The 9004-nt window shown below is 37.6% G+C and overlaps 1 non-coding gene across 1 annotated transcript; it reads left to right on the top strand.

Moving 5' to 3' along the window:
• The first annotated feature begins 509 nt into the window (after nucleotides 1-509).
• TRNAS-GGA lies at nucleotides 510-581 on the top strand. The gene has a single exon. It is a non-coding gene; the product is annotated as a tRNA-Ser (tRNA).
• Nucleotides 582-9004: the final 8423 nt, after the last annotated feature.

Raw genomic sequence — 9004 nt, 5'->3', positions numbered from 1 at the left:
GGACTATAAAGAAAGCTGAGCACCAAAGAATTGATGCTTTTGAACTGTGGTGTTGGAGAAGACTCTTGAGAGTCCCTTGGACTGCAAGGAGATCCAACCTGTCCATCCTAAAGCACATCAGTCCTGGATGTTCATTGTTAGGACTGATGCTGAAGCTGAAATTCCAGTCCTTTGGCCACCTGATGCGAAGAGCTGACTCATTTGAAAAGACCCTGATGCTGGGAAAGATTGAGGGCACGAAGAGAAGGGGACGATAGAAGATGAGATGGTTGAATGGCTCAGCGACTCAATGGACATGGGTTTGGGTGGACTTCGGGAGTTGATGATGGAGAGGGAGGCCTGGCATGCTGTGGTTCATTGAGTCACAAAGAGTCAGACACGACTGAGCGACTGAACTGAACTGAAGACAGAGTGTGCTAGTAGCATAAAGTTCAAGTCAAGCCATGTGTAAGCCAAACAACCTCAATATGTGAAAATTTCTTTCATCACTACTAACCTTATTTTGGGCTTCCCTGGTGGCTCAGAGGTTAAAGCATCTGCCTGGAATGCTGGAGACCTGGGTTCGATCCCTAGGTTGGGAACATCCCCTGGAGAAGGAAATGGCAACCCACTCCAGTACTCTTGCCTGGAGAATCCCATGGAGGCAGGAGCCTGGTAGGCTACAGTCCATGGCGCCGCAAAGAGTTGGACACGACTGAGTGACTTCATTTTCATATATAGTTTCATATATAGAGAACACATAGATAGGCAGTTTTGTGAATAAAGAACAGACCACTTAATAAATGCCAAAACCTGAGGCTCATTTGGTCAAATATCAACATTATTTAAAGTTGGAATTTATTACTCTTTATCCTCTTTCTCTTGGATCTGTTTACTCAAATTGATGTGGACTTATTGTTGGTTTTTGGAAGAAAGAACCCTTTGAATACAAATATTACTTGTTTTCTCCTAATCTTGGAAACATATAGTTAATAAAGCTTTTACTTAGCTTTGAGACATTAATTTTTTTTTATCTCCATGCTTATCCATCTTTATCTTAAAGGCCAAGAGATAATTTAACTTCTTCTGTGACTCCCCAAACTAATGAAAATTTGCAAATTTTATTCATGTCTGCCACTACTTCAATTTGCTTATTCTTTCTACAAATGTTGATTGGTTGTTTTCTATCTACTACACATTATGATAAGTGTTGGAAAGTGAGCAATAAAAGGCTAATTTTGTAATGTCTTTGAATATGCATTTGAAGAGTGAGATATGTAATGAACAAATAAAAATATAGTTTTGCAGATAATAAAAAGTTTGATGTAGAAAAATAAGGCAAATAAAAATCTAGATAAGATGGAAAGTTTGGAGGAGTCTCTGAAGATTTGAGATATGTGTGAAAACCAGTCACTACATGTCTTGTATTTAACTATGTCAACATGAATCTCTCTTTTTCTCTCTTTCTTCCAACTTAAATTTCTCTATACAACACTTAAATACAACCTACACCTGACTGTAATCCTTTCCATTTTCCTTTTAAGAATTACTTTGAGTAATAATTCTGAAAAAAATAGCATAATGAGATTTCTCCTAGATTAAGAATTTCTATTTATTTACCATTTCTGAAGAATGGTCCTAATTGCTTCTTAATTCATTAAGTTTCTGCCATGAGGGATATCTCACAAAGAAGTGAGAAGTCCATAGCTTTTACGCTATGTTAGACAAGAATGACTCTTGGGAAAATAATTTATTTACATTCATTACTGAACATTATGATAAACTATTGCACTTGTTCTGCAAGTATCAGTTTATCAGCATAATTGTTTGTATCTTTTCTTTACCCAACTCTCATGTAAATATACACATATATATGTTTTAGACAAGAAAAGAAAAACATGCTGTAATATCTCTAACATCCTAAGATACAACATCTAACATTCACTTAGACATGATCTGTATAATCTGTTGAATCAATATATTGAAAAGTCACAAAAAGTAGAAATTAGGAAAGAAAAACAGCTTTTGAAAATCACAAATAGGGCTTCCCAGGTGGCTCAGTGGCAAAGAATCCACCTGCCAATGTAGGAGACACAGCTTTGATCCCTGGTCAGCGAAGATCTCATATGTCACGGAGCAACTAAGCCTGTGTGCCACAACTAATAGTCCTGTGCTCTAGAGCCCAGGAACTGCAAGTGCTGAAGCCTGTGCACCCTAGAGCCTGTGATCTACAACTAGAGAAGCCGCCGAAATGAAAAGCCTGCGCACCACAACTAGAGAGCACGATACTGGATGCTTGGGGCTGGTACACTGGGACGACCCAGAAGGATGGTGTGGGGAGGGAGGAGGGTGGAGGGTTCAGGATGGGGAGCGTATGTATACCTGTGGTGGATTCGTTTTGATGTTTGGCAAAACTAATACAGTGTTTCAGGTTTAAAAATAAAATAAAATTAAATTAAAAAAAAAAGAGAGAGAGAGTAGCCCCGACTCGCCCCAACTAAAGACAAGCCTGCACAGCAACGAAGACCCAGCACAGCCAAAAATAAATAAATAAATTTTAAAAAGAAAAAAAAAGAAAATCACAAATGGAAGCAGAAAATTAACATTTATATTACTCGCTGTGTTCCCAAAAGCATCCATAAGACTTGTCCTACTTTAATTATTTTTCTTAATGTTTTACTACTCTCCACATGGTTACAAAGACATTCTATTCAGTTTATCTTTCACAAAACACAAAGAGATTCTAGGTGTTAAATAATTCACAATGAAGCTTGGAGCTCACAGCTGTATTACCAGAAGCCTAGCCAAAAACAGATATGGTTGTTTTTAAAATCAGAAATCACTCTTATTGGTTCTCCTCTAGCACATAGAACTCAGCATTTAGAGAGGTTCCTGTGACACAGATTGATATGTTAAAATGCATATTTTACTATTAGATGGCCTCATCCTATTACAGCAGGATTGTTGCTAAAGGAAATGGAAAAATTGGAGACTCTGTATCTCCTAATTATATCTAATGGCTTTGGTGGGGGAGAGCAGCTCTCAAAAGCAGCACAGTCTTTTGGAGGGAAACTTTCTCAGCATATTTGTTGGTAGATTTCTGCCTACTTGATTAACAGTGTTAAACATTTCATGAAGACCAAGACAGATAAGGAAAAAATGTGGCCAATGAATTTGAAAATAAATCACTGACAATATTTTCCAAAATGTGTTTGATAAAATGAGAGAAATAACACTAATAGAGGAAAATTAAGTTGAAAAATCTACAGAGAATTATTGCAAGAAATATGAATATATTGTTTTTTTAAAGCAAGAACAGATCTTGGTAGTTAGATTTATACATAAGTTAAGACGGAAATGGTCACAATGAAGAGATGATAAATGAGACATTTGGGAAGTTGGAACACTGTTGTTTTGTTGTTCAGGCACTAAATCATATCCAAATCTCCAAGACCCCATGGACTGCTGCACCCCAGGTTTCCCAGTCCTTCACTATCTCCCAGAAATTGCTCAAATTTATGTTTACTGATTTAACTATGCTATGTAACTATCTTACCCTCTGCCTCCGTCTTCTACTTTTGCCTTCAGTATTTCCCAGGATCAGGGTATTTACCAATGAGTCTGCTCTTTACATCAGGTAGCCAAAGAATTGGAATTTCAGCTTCAGCATCAGTCTGTCCAATGAATATTCAGGGTTGATTTCCTTTAGGATTGACTGGTTTGATCTTATTGCTGTCCAAGGGACTTCAAGAGTTTTCTCCAGCACCACAATTCAAAAGCATCAATTATTCAGCACTCTGTCTTCTTTATGGTCCAACTCTTATATCTGTACATGACTACTGGTAAAACCATAGCTTTGAACATATGGACCTTAGTCAGCAAAGTGATGTCTCTGCATTTTAATACTCTGTCTAGGTTTGTCATAGCTTTCCTTCCAAGGAGCAAATGCCTTTTAATTTCATGGCTGCAGTCACCATCTGCAGTGATTTTGGAGCCTCTCAAAATAAAACGTGTCACTGCTTCCGCTTTTTCCCTTTCTTTTTGCCATCAAGTGATGGGACCAGAAGCCATGATCTTAGTTTTTAGTGTTGAGTTTTAAGCTAGCTATTTCACTCTTCTCTTTCAGCCTTCTTAAGAGGGTCTTCAGCTGCTCTTCAGTTTCTGCCATTAGAGTGATATCATCTGCATATCTGAGGTTGTTAACATTTCTCCTGGCAATCTTGATTCCAACTTGTGCTTCATCCAGCATGGCATTTTGCATGATGTCTATGTTTATAAACAGGGTGAAATATACAGTCTTGATGTTCTCCTTTCCCATTTTTGAACTAGTCCAGTGTTCCATGTCCAGTTCTAAATGTTGCTTCTTGACCTGCAAACAAGTTTCTCAGAAGACATAGGATGATCTTGTGTTCCCATCTCTTTAAGAATTTTCCACAGTTTGCTGTGATCTACACAGTCAAAGGCTTTAGAATATATAATGAAGTAGCTGTATATGTTATTTCTGGAATTCTCTTGCTTTTTTCTATGATCCCATGGATGTTGGCAATTTAATCTCTGGTTCCTCTCCCGTTTGTATATCCAGCTTATATATCTGGAAATTCTCAGTTCACATACTCCTGAAGTCTAGTTTGAAGGATTTGAGCATTACATTGCTAGCATGTGACATGAACACAATTGTAGGGTAGTTTGAACACTTTGGCATTAGAATGAAAATTGACCTTTTTCAGTCCTGTGACCACTGCTGAGTTTTCCAATTTTGTTGACATGTTGACTGCAACACTTTAACAACATCATCTTTTAGGATTTGAAATAGCTCTGCTGAAATTCCATCACCTCCACCTGCTTTGTTCATAGTAATGCTTCCTCAGTCCCACTTAACTTCACACTCCAGGATGTATGGCTTTAGGTGAGTGACCACACCATCATGGTAATCTGGGTTAAAGATACCTTTTTTTGTACAGTTCTTCTGTGTATTCTTGCCACTTCTTAATCTCTTCTGTTTCTGTTAGGTTCTTGCCGTTTTTGTCCTTTATTGTGCCCATCCTTGCACAAAATATTTCCTTGGTATCTCCAATTTTATTATTGAGATCTCTAGTCTTTCCCATCCTATTGTTTTCCTCTATTTCTTTGCATTATCCATTTAAGAAGGCCTTCTTATAGCTCCTTGCTGTTTTCTGGAACTCTGCATTCAGTTAGCTATATATTTCCCTTTTTTCTTTGTCTTTCACTTCTCTTCTTTTCTCAATTATTTGCAAAATTTCCTCAGACAACCACTTTGCTTTCTTACATTTCTTTTTCTTTGGGATGATTTGGTCATTCCTGTTCAATGTTATGAACCTTTATCCATACCCTTTCAGGTACTCTGCCTACCAGATCTAATTCCTTTAATCTGTCACCTCAACTATATAATCAATCATAAAGGGTTTGTTTTAGCTCGTTCCTAAATGGCCTAGTAGACTTTCTTCAATGTAAATCTGAAGTTTGCAACAAAGAGCTTGTTATCTGAGCCACAGTCAGCTCCTGGTCTTTTTTTTTTTTTTTTTTTTTTTTTCGTATAGAGCTTCTCCGTGTTTGACTGCAAAGAACATAATCGAGCTGATTTCGGTATTGAACATCTGGTGATAGCCATGTGTAGAGACCAATTTTGTTGTGTTGAAAAAAGCTGTTTACTATTACCAGTGAGCGGTCTAGGCAAAACTCTGTTTGTCTTTGCCATTTTTCATTTTGCACTCCGTGGCCAAACTTACCTGTTATTCTAGGTATCTCTTGAATTCCTTCTTTTGCATTCCAATCACCTATGAAGAAAAGGACATATATTTTGGGTGTTAGTTCTAGAAGGTCTTGTAGATCTTCATAGAACTGGTCAGCTTCTTAAGCATCAGTGATTGAGGCATAGACTTGGATTACTGTGATGTTGAGTCGTTTGCCTTGAAAATGAACTGAGATCATTTTGTTATTTTTGAGATTGCACCCAAGTACTGCATTTTGGACTCTTGTTGGCTATGAGGGCTACTTATTTCTTCTAAGGGATTCTTGCCCACAGTAGTAGATACAACATTCATCTGAATTAAATTTTCCCATTCCAATCCATTTTAGTTCACTGATTCCTAAGATGTCAATGTTCACTCCTGCCATCTCCTGCTTGACCATATCCAATTTACTTTTATTCATGGACCTAACATTCCAGGTTCCTATGCAATATTGTTCTTTACAGCATCGGACTTTGCTTTTACCACCAGACATATGCACAACTGAGCATCATTTCTGCTTTGGCACAATCACTTTATTCTTTTTTGAGCTATTAGTAATTGCCCTCTGATCTTCTCCAGTAGCATATTGAACTCCTTCTAAATGAGGGGCTCATCTTCTGGTGTCACATCTTTTTGACTTTCATGCTGTTCATGGAGTTCTTGCAGCAAGAATACTGGAGTGGCTTGCCATTCCCTCCTCCAGGGAACCACATTTTGTCAGAATTCTTCACTATGACCTGTCCATCTTGGGTGACCCTGCATGTCATGGCTCAGAGCTTCATTGAGTTATGCAGGCTCCTTTGTCATGACAAGGTTGTCATCCATGAAGGGGATTGGGACACTAAAGTATTTCAAAAATTAGATTGTGGCTGTGGCTGGCCACAGTAACAGTAACCTGAGTAAAATAATTATTTCATGTTACACAGTAACCTGTGTAAAATAATTATCTCCATATTGGTTGCTGTTCAGTTGTGTCAGACTCTTTGCAACCCCATGGACTGAAGCACATCAGGCTTCCCTGTCCTTCACTATTTCCTGGAGTTTGTTCAAACTCATATCCATTGAATCAGTGATACCATCCAACCATCTTATCCTCTGTCACTGCCTTCTCCTTTTGCCTTCAATCTTCCCTGGCATCAGGGTCTTTTCCAGTGAATCAGTTCTTTGCATCAGGTGGCCAAAATATAGTGTGGTACTGTAAAAAAAAAAATTACATTTTTCTAATGTTTCAAATTATTTTTTCTAAGAAATGAATATTGGTGTAACTGTAATCAAATATTTGCATATAGCACAGAGATTTATAATGCCAGTACATCAGAATGCACTTACAAATAAGAATTTCTAAAACTTCACTGTATCATATTCTACATGGTTTTTCTTCAAATATAACTTAAACAACAGATTGATGACTAAACATATTGTTTTCAATTATTTTTGAGGCTCAGTGAAAAACAAAAAAGCAAAGTCTAGTTCTGAGAAAATCAATGCGAAAAAGTGTTACCATGAAAGTAAATGAGAGTATTTTAATGGAGTTTTACTACTATATCCCTCAGGAGACATTCTTGAAACAGTACTGAACTGATAAAACTAATATGGTACTTGCTAAATTCCTACTTTCTGAACTGAAAGAGGTAAACCTTACTGTAGGCCCCAGTAGCAAGTATAGTAAAAGCAAAAAAGTCTATTAAAAAAAATACAGTACTCCAAGTCAGTGAGAACTAACAAAATTCATGGATTCAGTGGTGTTACATGACTCCTTAGGCTGAAGATTTTGAGAGTCGCAGGATATGTGAGAAAGTGATTAGTGAGCATAACTTAGAGATTACTTTTCTGCCGTAGAAGGGACAAATATTTTGGAAAAATACTTGTACAGTGTTAACATTTTATAAGGCTGTAGTTAGAGAAGCAGGTGAACATATTAATAAACAAGATATGAGTAGCATGCATTTTCCCATGTCTCATATAATACCATGAATATGGTATTTAATTATTCTCTACTACAATGCAACCATTTGGAATTTAATTATATCAAATATTCTGAAAGAAATATGTTAAAATGTTTCTTAAGTATTCATTGAGTAATTTTAAGAAGAATATCAAAAAGAAAATCTAAATATGGTTTAATTTTAATTTAAAATCAAAGCAAATATTGAGACATTGTTATGATTTTTGGCAAAATTCATTGTCCATGGTATATAAGAAATTTGTTTCTGTCCACAAGGAAGAGAGTTCCAGAAAAACATCTATTTATGCTTTATTGAATATGCCAGAGCCTTTGACTGTGTGGATCACAATAAAATGTGGAAAATTCTGAAAGAGATGAGAATACCAGACCACCTGACCTGCCTCTTGAGAAATTTGTATGCAGGTCAGGAAGCAACAGTTAGAACTGGACAAGGAACAACAGACTGGTTCCAAATAGGAAAAGGAGTACGTTAAGGCTGTATATTGTCACCCTGCTTATTTAACTTTATGCAGAGTACATCATGAGAAATGCTGGGCTGGAAGAAGCACAAGCTGGGATCAAGATTGCTGGGAGAAATATAAATAACTTCAGATATGCAGATGACACCACCCTTATGGCAGAAAGTGAAGAACTAAAGAGCCTCTTGATGAAAGTGAAAGAGGAGAGTGAAAAAGTTGGCTTAAAGCTCAACATTCAGAAAATGAAGATCATGGCATCTGGTCCCATCATTTCATGGGAAATAGATGGGGAAACAGTGGAAACAGTGTCAGACTTTATTTTTTGGGCTCCAGGATCACTGCAGATGGTGACTGCAGCCATGAAATTAAAAGACGGTTACTCCTTGGAAGGAAAGTTATGACCAACCTAGACAGCATATTGAAAAGCAGAGACATGTCTTTCCCAACAAAGGTCCATCTAGTCAAGGCTATGGTTTTTCCAGTGGTCATGTATGGATGCGAGAGTTGGACTGTGAAGAAAGCTGAGCCCTGAAGAATTGATGCTTTTGAACTGTGGTGTTGGAGAAAACTCTTGAGAGTCCCTTGGACTGCAAGGAGATCCAACCAGTCCATTCTGAAGGAGATCAGCCTGGGATTTCTTTGGAAGGAATGATGCTAAAGCTGAAACTCCAATACTTTGGCCACCTCATGCGAAGAGTTGACTCATTGGAAAAGACTGATGCTGGGAGAGATTGGGGGCAGGAGGAGAAGGGGAAGACAGAGGATGAGATGGCTGGATGGCATCACTGACTCGATGGACGTGAGTCTGAGTGAACTTCGGAAGTTGGTGATGGACAGGGAGGCCTGGTGTG

Source organism: Bubalus bubalis, chromosome 19 (assembly GCF_019923935.1).
Source record: "Bubalus bubalis isolate 160015118507 breed Murrah chromosome 19, NDDB_SH_1, whole genome shotgun sequence".
NCBI lineage: Eukaryota > Metazoa > Chordata > Mammalia > Artiodactyla > Bovidae > Bubalus > Bubalus bubalis.
The sequence above is the reverse complement of the archived record's forward strand: the minus strand, read 5'-3'. Positions and strand labels throughout refer to the sequence as shown.